Source organism: Amblyraja radiata, chromosome 5 (genome assembly GCF_010909765.2).
Source record: "Amblyraja radiata isolate CabotCenter1 chromosome 5, sAmbRad1.1.pri, whole genome shotgun sequence".
NCBI classification, from domain to species: Eukaryota; Metazoa; Chordata; class Chondrichthyes; order Rajiformes; family Rajidae; genus Amblyraja; species Amblyraja radiata.
The window spans coordinates 115,200,428-115,215,177 of record NC_045960.1 but is presented as its reverse complement, the minus strand read 5'-3'; positions in this window follow the sequence as shown (position 1 = coordinate 115,215,177).

Here is a 14,750-nt window from a genome sequence, read left to right as displayed (position 1 = left end):
CATCCTCTTGCACTCCAAGAAATAGACTCCCAGCCTACTCAACCTCTGCCTTTTCCTCAAACCCTCTAGTCCTGACAATATCCTCATAAATCTTCTCTGTATCCTTTCCAGCTTGACAACATCTTTCCTATAATACGGTGCCTAGAAATGAACACAATACTCTAAATGAGCCCTCACCAACGTCTTATACGTCTATCATCATGACTGTGGTCTACATCCCATCCTAGACAGAGGGTGGCTATCTGCCACTGGAGGAGTTGCACGCCATGGTCAAGCACCAGACAGCCTACCCCGATGCCTTTCATATCACAGCCTGGGGCTATAAGAAGACCAGCTTGAAGAAATCACTCCTAAACCACCTAAACCACCACCAGCTCGAGTCTTACAGTACCAGAGAATCAAACACATTTGTCCACTGCTAGTCCGATGCCGATTGCTCCATTTCTCTCAGTCTAACCAGCAGATCTCGGACATTCAAGTCTGGTAACACAGATTCATATAAAGTGTCCAGATACGACCTTAATAAGGCCATCAAAAAGGTTAAAAGGGCCACTTGCTCTAAACTGGAGGATGATTTGGACATTCGGCAGCTGAGGTACGGCTTGCACTCTATCACTTCATAAGGCAAAACCAGGGGGCAGTTCAAGTGATAGCAAGGTATCACTCCTCAATTTTCTCATGGAAACATAGACAATAGGTGCAGGAGTAGGCCATTCGGCCCTTTAAGCCAGCACCGCCATTCAATATGATCATGGCTGATCAACCAAAATCGGTACCCAGTTCCTGCTTTCTTCCCATATCCCTTGATTCTGTTAGCCCAAAGAACTGTATCTAACTTTCTCTTAAATACATCCAGTGAATTGGCCTCCACTGACATGTGCTCAATGCATTCTATGCACGCTCTGATAGGGACAACACTGACCTGCCTTCTCAGGCCCCATACCTCTGATGGTATTGCTGTCTCAGTCATCGATGCTGATGTCAGAAGATACTTCAGAAGGATGAATCCACAGAAAGTATTTTTTACCTGATTATGTGCGCTGATCGTGTTCTCAAAACTGGTGCGGACCGGCTGGAGATTTCGCGGACATTTTCAATGTCTCAATGTTTCAATGACTACAAGCCGGTGTCAATAACGTCTGTTGTGATGAAGCGTTTTGAGAGTTTGGTTATGGTGTATATCAATTCCTACCTCGGCAAGAACCCGGAGCCTCTACAATTTGCCTACTGCCATTGTGGATCATCAACGGGTGATGTGAACTTGCTAGCACTCCACCTGCACTGGATCACTTAAACAATAAAAAACATACATCAAGCTATTCATTCAATACAGCTCGGCATTTAACACCATCATCCTCTCCAAACTTGTTTCCAAGGTCTGAGAACTAGGCCTCCATGCATTCCTTTGCAACTGGACCCTCAACTTCCTCAACAAAATGCAATTCAGTATGAGTTAGCAACAACATTTCCTTCTCAATGACCATCAGCACTGGGGCAACTCAAGGCTACATGTTTAGCCTCCTGCTCCAGTCACTATACCAATGATTGCATAGTTGGACACAGTTCCAACTCCATTTTTAATTTACCACTACACCACTTTTGTGAGACGAATTATGGATAATGATGAGTCAATGTAGGAGGAAGATTGATCGTCTGTTTGAATGATGCTACACCAACCTTGACCTCAAGGTTTAAGAAGGACCTGCAGATGCTGGAAAATCGAAGGTAGACAAAAGTGCTGGAGAAACTCAGCGGGTGCAGCAGCATCTTTGGAGTGAAGGAAATAGTCAATGTCTGAAGAAGGGTTTCGGCCCGAAACGTTGCCTATTTCCTTCGCTCCATAGATGCTGTTGCACCCGCTGAGTTTCTCCAGCACTTTTGTCAACCTTGACCTCAACGTCAGTAAAACCAAGAAATTGAGTATTGACTTTTGAAGAGGAAGGCTGAGGATCCACAAACCCGTCTTCATCAACGGGTTGGTGGTGGAGAGAGTGAAAAACTTCATGTTCTATGACACGCATAGCTCTGTAGATCTGGCCAGGACCCAGCACAATGAAGCAATCATCAAGAAAGCCCAACCGTACCTCTAATCCTTGCAAGATTGGGGAGATTTGGTAAATTGATGAATACTCTCTTGAACTTCCACAGGTGTACGGGAGAGAGCATACTGACCGATTGCATCAGGCCTGGTACGGCAACTTGAATGCCCAGGAATGAAGGATATTGCAAAAAGTGGTGAACACTGCCCGCTCCATCACGGGTACTGACTGCCCCTTTTGAAGGCCAGCATGATCAAGGACCCACACTGCCCCGGAATCATAATGCCCAGGTTCAGGAATGTCTTCCAATGACCATCAGTCTATTGAACACTACAAACTTCCAATATACTGCAAATTGATTTGGTTTTACTGGGGATTTTGGGCTTATGTTTTTGGCATTGTATTGGGATTTTTATTTATTTGTTATGTTTTATGTTTGTTTATTATATTATCTATTGAGTGTTTACAAAGCTGTCGTGCTACTGCAAGTAAGAATTTCATTATTCCACTTCGGTACATATGACAATAAACTCTTGGTTCATGGACTTGCAGCCTTACAAGTCATCTTCATTCTTCAGTAAAATACTGGCCTAACTGCACCACTTAGCGATCTGGAGTCCATCTCCGTCCATATTCTTACCTATCAGAAATATCTTGCCCTCCAGTCTTTGATATTTCCTCCCTGTGAAAAAAAAGATTCTGACTGCCTATCCTACCTATTCCTCACATAATTTAATATATTTCTATCAGGTCTCCCCTCAACCTCTGGTGTTCCAGAGAAAACAATCCATCTGTCCAATCTCTCCTTATGGATAATACCCTCTAACCAAGGCAGCATTCAGGTAAACACTTCTACATCCTCACCAAAGTCTCCAGGTCTTGTAACACAGTGATCAGAACTGTACACAATATTCCAAAGCAAAACACAAGTGCTGAAGGAACTCAGTGGATCGTGTTCCTGCAGCACTTTGAATTAGCTTATGATTCCAGCATCTGCAGTTCCCTTTTTCTCCACAATATCTAAATGCAGCCTGTACAACGCCCAATAAAGCTACAACTTGATTTCCTGACTCTTATACTCAAACCCCTGACAAATGAAGGTAAGCATACCATACCCCTTCTTTGCCACTATCTAGTTGTGTTGCCACTTTTAAAGAGCTATGGAGTTGGACTGCAAGATCCCTCTGTACAACAATGCTGTTAAAGGATATGACATTAACCGTACACTTCTGGTTTCACTTAGACATAAACGACAGAACAGTACAGCACAAGAACAGGCTCTTTGGCCCACAATGTCTGAGCTGACCATCATGCCAAGTTTTATGCATTCACATCCCTCCATTCCCTGCATATCCATGTGCCTATCCTAAGGACTCTTAAGTGCCACTATGGTCTCTGCCTCCACCACTACCCCTAGCAACGCGTTCCAGACACTTGCCCCACTCTGCGTTTATATTTAAAAAAACCTTTGCTCATTTCACCTTTAACTAGTGCCCTCTAGTATTGATTTTTCCATCCCAGGAAAAAGGTAATGACTGTCTATTCTATTTATGCCTCTCATAATTTTATATACTTCAATCAGCACTCCCCCTTCTGTGTTCCAGAGAAAATAACCCAAGTCTGCCCATCATCTGAACTGGAGGAGATGCAATATCCTGGCAGGCAGGTTTGATAGTGCTACACGAGTGGGTGTAACCTAGATTGGCAGGGGTGGAAGTCACCTCTCACCTGCCTCAGTGCTACATAGGAATGCATCCCTGCCAATCTAGTTTATGTAAGGTGATGAAAGGAAGTTCTGTGGACAGAATAGGCAAGATAATGAAGGGGAGCAAGGGAGGAGTGTTGGTTTAAATTGCACTCATTTTAATGCGAGAGGCCTGATGGGTAAGGCAGATGAACATGGGTGTGGATAAATACATGTGATTGGGATGTTGTATTAATGATTTGGACGAGGGGATTGAAGGTTTTGTGACTAAGTTTGCGGATGAAACGAAAATAGGTGGATGGGCAGATAGTGTAGAGAAAGCAAGGACTCTGCAGAAGGACAAGTTGGGAGAGTGGGCAGAGAAGTGGCAGATTGAATATAGTGTGGCAAAGTGAATTTTGCATTTTGGTAGTAGGAATGTAGGCCATTATACAAAAACAGGGATGTAATCAGGGCCGGATTTAGGTGAAGAGAGGCCCTAAGCTATTTCACTTGTGAGGCGCCACCCCCCCCCCCCCCCCGCCCTATCCCTCACCCCCACGACTAGAGGACCATGACTGCCCGACAGTGACAGTGTGACACTTAGATCCTACTGTATGTTGTCATTAGACAGTTGGTTTTAAAATACATATTGGATTCACCGCAGAGCGGGCGATGCCTTACCTGGATCGCCGTTTGAAGCTCTGGAGTGTTGGGCCTGCTGCTTCAACATCATGGAGCTATGGTTTGCAGAGCTCCCAGCCTCGGGCCGCACTGATTTCAACATCGTGGAACCTTGGGATCCCTTTGCCGAGGGCCGCCACCGTGAATCTCCACCCAGCTCAGCCTTTGGATTTCAGGAGCCGTGGTCTCCGGTAGGAAGTGGCCAATTCGGAAGTCCAAGCCGCTAAGAATGTTCTCCCGTTCCGACGTTGGATGGTGACCCCATAATGTCATTGTACCATTTGGTGCATGTGACAATAAGTGTCTCTTGAATTGAATGTGGAAAATTAAGAAATAAAGAAACTACAAATACACTAAGAGCAAACATTTTTTTTCTCACCTTCATAGCAAAATCATCCAGAAGTTCACCAAGATCTGATTGTCGAAGTTTGTCACTCTCAATGCACAGAATGCTCAGTGCAGCCAACCTCTCTTGAGACATTGTGGACCTTAATTCATTTATAATTCTTTTGAGTCTTGAAAAATAACTCTCTCCCGAGCATTTGGTGACCATTAAGCTACGAGACAGCCGCAAGATTGCTTCCATCTTGGGGAAGGCCATCTGAAATGTTTCTTAAAGAATTGTTCCTTATTGACAATTATATTGCAAAACCTGAATCAAATCTGCTTGAAAAAGGCTAACTTATAACTAAACAAACAGGTTTGCTTCTTAATAAACAGACAACTTACAAAGCAGTTAGGTAGACCAATTCAAAACTTTACTAATTATCGGCCGATGGAAGGGACAAAGGTGAGGCCTCTGCTGCGGACAAACCGTTTGGTATATGAGAGGGGGAGGTCAGGGGGGATGGTGAACACACGGCAGGGATGGAGGTTGGGGCCAGAGGAAGGCAGGTGAGTGGGCTGAGGCCGAGGTGATGTCTGGTGGGGGGGGGGGTGGGGGTGGTGGGTGGTATGAGGACTGTAGTGTGGGTGCGGAAGCGCTGGGGGGGAGGGGTCACATGGTTTGAGGGGAATGGAGAAGACCCAGTGGAACAGCCACTGAGGTTACCAGAGTTGGGGGGACTAGCATTAGGACCCAGCGCAGTCAAACCCAGGGTAGTGGGAATCTGCAGCGTAGAAACCAAAGATACTAGAGGAGCTCCTCTAATATAACCATATAACCATATAACAATTACAGCACGGAAACAGGCCATCTCGACCCCTCTAGTCCGTGCCGAACACATAATCTCCCCTAGTCCCATATACCTGCGCTCAGACCATAACCCTCCATTCCTTTCCCATCCATATAACTATCCAATTTATTTTTAAATGATTAAAACGAACCTGCCTCCACCACCTTCACTGGAAGCTCATTCCACACAGCTACCACTCTCTGAGTAAAGAAGTTCCCCCTCATGTTACCCCTAAACTTCAGTCCCTTAATTCTCAAGTCATGTCCCCTTGTTTGAATCTTCCCTACTCTCAGTGGGAAAAGCTTTTCCACGTCAACTCTGTCTATCCCTCTCATCATTTTAAAAACCTCTATCAAGTCCCCCCTTAACCTTCTGCGCTCCAAAGAATAAAGCCCTAACTTGTTCAACCTTTCTCTGTAACTTAGTTGCTGAAACCCAGGCAACATTCTAGTAAATCTCCTCTGTACTCTCTCTATTTTGTTGACATCCTTCCTATAATTAGGCGACCAAAATTGTACACCATACTCCAGAATTGGCCTCACCAATGCCTTGTACAATTTTAACATTACATCCCAACTTCTATACTCAATGCTCTGATTTATAAAGGCCAGCACACCAAAAGCTTTCTTTACCACCCTATCTACATGAGATTCCACTTTCATGGAACTGTGCACAGTTATTCCCAGATCCCTCTGTTCACCTACATTCTTCAATTCCCTACCATTTACCATGTACGTCCTATTTTGATTTGTCCTGCCAAGATGTAGCACCTCACACTTATCAGCATTAAACTCCATCTGCCATCTTTCAGCCCACTCTTCCAACTGGCATAAATCTCTCTGTAGACTTTGAAACTCTACTTCATTACCCGCAACCCCACCTATCTTAGTATCATCTGCATACTTACTAATCCAATTTACCACACCATCGTCCAGATCATTGATGTACATGACAAACAACAGTGGACCCAACACAGATCCCTGTGGCACCCCACTCGTCACTGGCCTCCAACCTGACAAACAACCATCCACCATTACTCTCTGGCATCTCCCATTCAGCCACTGTTGAATCCATCTTGCTACTCCACCATTAATACCCAACCATTGAACCTTCTTAACCAACCTTCCATGAGGAACCTTGTCAAAGGCCTTACTGAAGTCCATATACACAACATCCACTGCTTTACCCTCATCAATTTCCCGAGTAACATCTTCAAAAAATTCAAGAAGATTAGTTAAACATGACCTTCCAGGCACAAATCCATGTTGACTGTTCCTAATCAGACCCTGTTTATCCAGATGCTTATATATATTATCTCTAAGTATTCTTTCCATTAATTTGCCCACCACTGACGTCAAACTAACAGGTCTATAATTGCTAGGTTTACTCTTAGACCCCTTTTTAAACAATGGAACAACATGCGCAGTACGCCAATCCTCTGGCACTATTCCCGTTTCTAATGACATTTGAAATATTTCTGCCATAGCCCCTGCTATTTCTACACTAACTTCCCTCAATGTCCTAGGGAATATCATGTCCGGACTTGGAGACTTATCCACTTTTATATTTCTCAAAAGTGTCAGTACTTCCTCTTCTTTGATCCTCATAGTTTCCATAGCTACTCTACTTGTTTCCCTTACCTCACAAAGTAAATCCAAAGGGTTTCTACAGCTATATTAATAGCAAAAGGATAACGAGGGATAAAATTGGTCCATTAGAGAGTCAGAGTGGACAGCTATCTGCAGAGCCAAAAGAGATGGGGGAGATATTGAACAATTTCTTTTCTTCGGTATTCACCAAGGAGAAGGATATTGAATTATGTGAGGTAAGGGAAACAAATAGAGTAGCTATGGAAACTATGAGATTCAAAGAAGAGGAAGTACTGACACTTTTGAGAAATATAAAAGTGGATAAGTCTCCAGGTCCGGACAGGATATTCCCTATGACATTGAGGGAAGTTAGTGTAGAAATAGCAGGGGCTATGACAGAAATATTTTAAATGTCATTAGAAACGGGAATAGTACCGGAGGATTGGCGTACTGCGCATGTTGTTCCATTGTTTAAAAAGGGGTCTAAGAGTAAACCTAGCAATTATAGACCTGTTAGTTTGACGTCAGTGGTGGGCAAATTAATGGAAAGGATACTTAGAGATAATATATATAAACATCTGGATAAACAGGGTCTGATTAGGAACAGTCAACATGGATTTGTGCCTGGAAGGTCATGTTTGACTAATCTTCTTGAATTTTTTGAAAAGGTTACTCGGGAAATTGATGAGGGTAAAGCAGTGGATGTTGTATATATGGACTTCAGTAAGGCCTTTGACAAGGTTCCTCATGGAAGGTTGGTTAAATGGTTGGTTCAATGGTTGGGTATTAATGGTGGAGTAGCAAGATGGATTCAACAGTGGCTGAATGGGAGATGCCAGAGAGTAATGGTGGATGGTTGTTTGTCAGGTTGGACGCCAGTGACGAGTGGGGTGCCACAGGGATCTGTGTTGGGTCCACTGTTGTTTGTCATGTACATCAATGATCTGGATGATGGTGTGGTAAATTGGATTAGTAAGTATGCAGATGATACTAAGATAGGTGGGGTTGTGGATAATGAAGTAGATTTTCAAAGTCTACAGAGAGATTTATGCCAGTTGGAAGAGTGGACTGAAAGATGGCAGATGGAGTTTAATGCTGATAAGTGTGAGGTGCTACATCTTGGCAGGACAAATCAAAATAGGACGTACATGGTAAATGGTAGGGAATTGAAGAATGCAGGTGAACAGAGGGATCTGGGAATAACTGTGCACAGTTCCCTGAAAGTGGAATCTCATGTAGATAGGGTGGTAAAGAAAGCTTTTGGTGTGCTGGCCTTTATAAATCAGAGCATTGAGTATAGAAGTTGGGATGTAATGTTAAAATTGTACAAGGCATTGGTGAGGCCAATTCTGGAGTATGTGGTACAATTTTGGTCGCCTAATTATAGGAAGGATGTCAACAAAATAGAGAGAGTACAGAGGAGATTTACTAGAGTGTTGCCTGGGTTTCAGCAACTAAGTTACAGAGAAAGGTTGAACAAGTTAGGGCTTTATTCATTGGAGCGCAGAAGGTTAAGGGGGGACTTGATAGAGGTCTTTAAAATGATGAGAGGGATAGAAACATAGAAACATAGAAATTAGGTGCAGGAGTAGGCCATTCGGCCCTTCGAGCCTGCACCGCCATTCAATATGATCATGGCTGATCATACAACTCAGTATCCCGTACCTGCCTTCTCTCCATACCCTCTGATCCCCTTAGCCACAAGGGCCACATCTAACTCCCTCTTAAATATAGCCAATGAACTGGCCTCGACTACCCTCTGTGGCAGGGAGTTCCAGAGATTCACCACTCTCTGTGTGAAAAAAGTTCTTCTCATCTCGGTTTTAAAGGATTTCCCCCTTATCCTTAAGCTGTGACCCCTTGTCCTGGACTTCCCCAACATCGGGAGCAATCTTCCTGCATCTAGCCTGTCCAACCCCTTAAGAATTTTGTAAGTTTCTATAAGATTCCCTCTCAATCTCCTAAATTCTAGAGAGTATAAACCAAGTCCATCCAGTCTTTCTTCATAAGACAGTCCTGACATCCCAGGAATCAGTCTGGTGAACCTTCTCTGCACTCCCTCTATGGCAATAATGTCCTTCCTCAGATTTGGAGACCAAAACTGTACGCAATACTCCAGGTGTGGTCTCACCAAGACCCTGTACAACTGCAGTAGAACCTCCCTGCTCCTATACTCAAATCCTTTTGCTATGAAAGCTAACATACCATTCGCTTTCTTCACTGCCTGCTGCACCTGCATGCCCACTTTCAATGACTGGTGTACCATGACACCCAGGTCTCGCTGCATCTCCCCTTTTCCTAGTCGGCCACCATTTAGATAATAGTCCGCTTTCCTGTTTTTGCCACCAAAATGGATAACCTCACATTTATCCACATTATACTGCATCTGCCAAACATTTGCCCACTCACCCAGCCTATCCAAGTCACCTTGCAGTCTCCTAGCATCCTCCTCACAGCTAACACTGCCCCCCATCTTAGTGTCATCCGCAAACTTGGAGATATTGCCTTCAATTCCCTCATCCAGATCATTAATATATATTGTAAATAGCTGGGGTCCCAGCACTGAGCCTTGCGGTACCCCACTAGTCACTGCCTGCCATTGTGAAAAGGACCCGTTTACTCCTACTCTTTGCTTCCTGTTTGCCAGCCAGTTCTCTATCCACATCAATACTGAACCCCCAATGCCGTGTGCTTTAATAGATAGACAGAGTTGACGTGGATAAGCTTTTCCCACTGAGAGTAGGGAAGATTCAAACAAGGGGACATGACTTGAGAATGAAGGGACAGAAGTTTAGGGGTAACATGAGGGGGAACTTCTTTACTCAGAGAATGGTGGCTGTGTGGAATGAGCTTCCAGTGAAGGTGGTGGAGGCAGGTTCGTTTTTATCATTTAAAAATAAATTGGATAGTTATATGGACGGGAAAGGAATGGAGGGTTATGGTCTGAGCGCAGGTATATGGGACTAGGGGAGAATACGTGTTCGGCACGGACTAGAAGGGTCGAGATGGCCTGTTTCCGTGCTGTAATTGTTATATGGTTATATTATATGGTTATCTTTGGTGGAAAATTCTGGCCAGGTGATGAGTCCAGGCTGCAGGTAAGGCGCTGGCTGCTGGAGTGCGGTGGAGTGGCGAGCGAAGCGTGAGAGGTCCCGGTGGGCGGATGGTCGGTGGAGCGACGAGGTTCGACGGGTCCGGTGGGGCGGCGAGGTGTGTCCGCCCCAGGTGCGGCGGAGGATTTGGTAGGCCCTCCCTGCGGCTGCAAATTGGGAAGGCCCCCTGTGCGGCGACGAGGGAAAAGGGTTAAATAAACTACACACCTTTTCCGTTGTCCTGCACTTCCAATGATCCAAGGATCTGTGGAGCAAATTCCTGTCCACAACGAATATATACCTCACCTACATTTTAATCCCTCCTCCCTACACCACCAAAGCCTCCGGAATCGCAAGCACAGCGCCACCGATGGTAGGGTTTGTAACAACGCCACTACCCCACAGCGCCACTGATGGTAGGGTTGGTAACAACGCCACTATCTCAAAAGTTTAACACACCTTGGTGCAGCGAGCAGATGCCCCCCTAGATCTCGAGGCCCTAAACTTAAACTTGTCTAGCTTATACGTAAATCCGGCCCTGGGCGTAATGTTGAGGCGCTATAAAGTGCTGGTCAAGCAGCATTTGGGGTATTATGAGCAATTTTGGGCACCATATCTGAGGAAGGATGGTCATAAGGTCATAAGTGATAGGAACAGAATTAGGCCATTTGGCCCATCAAGTTTACACCACCATTCAATCATCGCTGATCTATCTCTCCCACCTAACCCCATTCTCCTGCCTTCTCCCCATAACCTGTGACACCTGTACTCATCAAGAATCTACCTATCTCTGCCTTAAAAATATCCACTGACTTGCCTCCACAGCCTTCTGTGGCAAAGAATTCCACAGATTCACCACCCTCTGGCTAATGACATTTCTCCTCATCTCCTTCCTAAAAGAACGTCCTTTAATTATGAGGCTATGACCTATTGTCCTAGACTCCCCCATTAGTGGAAACATCCTCTCCACATCCACTCTATCCAAGCCTTTCCCTATTATGTGTGTTCCAATGAGGTTCCCCCTCATTCTTCTAAACTCCAGCGAGACAGGCCCAATGCCATCAAACGCTCATCATCATCTTGTGATCTTTTGACCTTATGGCCTTAATGTTCCAGGGTACAGATACTTCAGGAAAGATAGAGGGGGTAAAAGAGGTGGGGGTGATGATTTATAGATGGAGGATGTCACGCCAGTGGTCAGAGATTACATTACTGATGGTTTGTCCAATGAGGCTACATGGATGGAGCAGAGAAATAAGAATGGGATGATCACCTAGTTGGAAGTATACAAATAGTCAAAGGGAATTAGAAGAGCAAATATGCCAAGAGATTGCAGGCAGCTGCTTGACTAATAACGTAGTCCTAATGGGGGATTTTAACTTTCCCACTATTGACTGAAGTGTCATAGTGCAAAAGGTTTAGACAAAGTAAAATTTGTCAAATGTTTTCAAAAAAGTTTCCTCAAGCAATATGTAGAGAGCACCACATGGGAGAGGACAATGCTTGTTTTGCAGCGATCTTGGGAGAGAGGTTGGGAGGGGAAAGTGGATGAAGTGGCCGTGGATTAGCTTTTTGGGACCAGTGACTACTGGTCTATTAGGTCTATTAGTTTATGATAAAGACAGGACATGTTAAAATTCAAAATTGGGGCAAGTTGTTTGAAGGAAAAGGAATGTCCAGGAAGAGGAATGTTTTTAAAAGTGTGCTTCTTCTTTTCGAGTCTTTATAGCTGGTTGACTATATGACAGTTTCCCATTCCTTTACACAGTCCTTTGCGTTTTTGTTGAACACTGCAAGATCCTTTGAGCTGCACTGGTTGTGTAGTAGGGGGCAGACAAGGCAGTGCTGCATTGTATGGTCCTCCTCTCCACATTCACAGGTGGTTTGGCCAGTTGTGTGCTGAAAAGAGATCAGAGCTTGCATGTGATTCGGGTCCTGTTAGAGTGAAGCTCAAGAGGAAGAAGGAGGCATGGCGCAGGTAAAAGCAGCTGAAGTCGTTACGGGAATTGAAGAGCAAGCGAAAGAAGGAAGTCAGGAAGGCCAAAAGGGACTGGAGAGAGCTCTGGCAGATAATATTAAGGATAATCCCAAGAGATTTTCCAATACAATATGATAGGATAGAATTTTATTTATCCCAGGAGGGAAATTGGTCTGCAACAATCATAAAACACTACAATATATGTGAAACATGAAGTTAAAATGACGAGTGGAAAGTCCAGAATTGGGGATGTGCAAAGATTGGGAGGGGGAGGAGGTCAGCTTGATAGCCACAGGGAAAAAGGATCTCCTTTGGCGTTCTGTCCTGCATCTTGGTGGAACCAGTCTGTTTGCTGAAGGTGCTCCTCAGGTTGATCAGTGTGTCATGGATGGAGTGAACTGTATTGTCCAAGATGCTCCACAGTTTGAGGAGTATCCTACCCTCAAAAGACCTCCTCCACTGAATCCAACTTCGCCCCAGGTCAGAGCCAGTCTTCCTGATGAGTTCGTTAATTCTGTTGGTGTCCACGGCCTTCGCCCTGCTATCCCAGCACACGCCAGCAAGGAAGATGGCACTGGTCACAACCGATTGATAAAACATCTGCAGCATCTTACTGCAGATGTTGAAAGAGCAAAGTCTCCTCAGAAAGTACAGACGGCTCTGTCACTTATACAGTGCCTCAGCATTCCTGGACCAGTCCAGTTTATTGTCCAGGTAAACTCCAAGGTACTTGTACTCCTTGGTAAACTGCACATCCACACCATTGATAGAGGCTGGGGCAGGAATGTTCCTCTCTTCCTAAAGTCCACCATTAACTCCTTAGTGTTGTTGGTGTTGAGCTGAAGGTGATTCAGCTCACACCATTCAACAAAGTTGTTGACTACACCGCTGTATTCAACTTCCCCTTCTCCGTAGATTGTCACCTTGTCGTGGTGGAGAAGCTTGTGTGGTCCTGAGATCCTGAGAGCGATGCCGTCTGGAGCTATGCTCCTGGTAGGGCCACCCATGGCGTTAAGGTCGAGGGGGAGGTCTCTGACAAAGAGCAATCCAACCAAGACCTCAACGGTGGAACAGGCGGAGGATGATGGCTGACCTTAGTGGAGCGTCACAACGGCTGGGAAGGCGGAAGAAGGCTGCAGCAGAAAAGGGTCTCCGGTCGTCTTGGACTCCATGCGACTGGATTCTGACCCAGATCTGTCAAGGGCTGTGGGGTGGCTGCCTGTGCACCAGTCTCCCCACGTTAAACAAAGTCACGCACAGGCGTCCTCCATATAGCACCCTGGAAGGGTGAAAGAAAACACCAAATGCAAACCTCCACTGCCTTGTGGCTATTACCTTATTCAAGAAAGGTGAAGACTGGATCCGGCGGAATACGCAGAGGAGACCACCATTTGGCGGTCAACGGGTAGGAAGGTGGACCTAGCAAAGCGTCGTGCAGCGCAATTAGGGCACAATGTTCACGCAGAACACTGGTGTCCATCCACTGCATCCTGACCTATCGCCAGCCGTCTTGACTATGTCTTGCCACTGGATCCAGATAGGCCGGGACGATAGGGTGAGCTGGACGAAATGTGCTACTCTCCCTCACTTTAATCCAAGTCAATGCGCGTCATGACTTCAGGAAGTGTACCGCCCAACTGGGCGAAGCAAGATCACCACAGGAGCGCGTGCAGCTGAGAAGAAGTTCACCGCAGAAGCTCAGAGGAAACACCGCGCGCAAGGCTCGAGCCATGACAACTTCTACTGCAGCACCCACCCAACTGTGTCCCATATGCGGGTGAGCCTTCCCGGCCCGGATCAGTCTCACCAGTCACCTCTGGACCCACAAACAAAAACACTGAGGTCATGGTCTTCTAGGACTACAAAGGACGAACAACACAACAACAACATTCACCTTCCCTCCCCTCACTTATTCAGCCCACAATTGAAAAGTCATCCGAAAACATCTGCAGGTGGCAGGAGTCTGAGTTCCATCTGATGTCTGAGGTGTAGATGGTGAACAGGAAGGGAGAGAGGACCGTCCCATGCTCACTACCATGTCCGAGACACAGTTCTGTAGCCTGACATTTTGTGGTACATATTTTTATGTACATTTAAGGGGGAAAGGGTAACCTGAGTGTGAATAGGGCTTCTCAGGACTCAAAGCGGTCAGCTTTGTGTGGATCCACAGTATCTGGGCAAGGTCCTCAACGAGTGTTTCACTTATGTATTTACCGTGGTGGAAGACATGTGGACCAGGAACTTGGGGCAGTCGGAAGTGGCGGCGCTGTTGAACAACTGTGGCTCGCCTGCAGTCTGTCTGTTTTTACTTTTTTTTGTTGTTGTCTTGTTTTAGTTACATTTTAGTTTATTAGGTTGTGTTATGTGTGTGGGGGGGGGGGGGTGAAACATGTTTTTCTGTCTCTTCCTTCGGCGGAATGCGACTCTTTCTGTCGTATCCCCCCTTCTCTGCCTCCATCTGCACTGAGGCCTAATGGCGGAGCTGGCGGCCTCCAACTGCGACCGACCT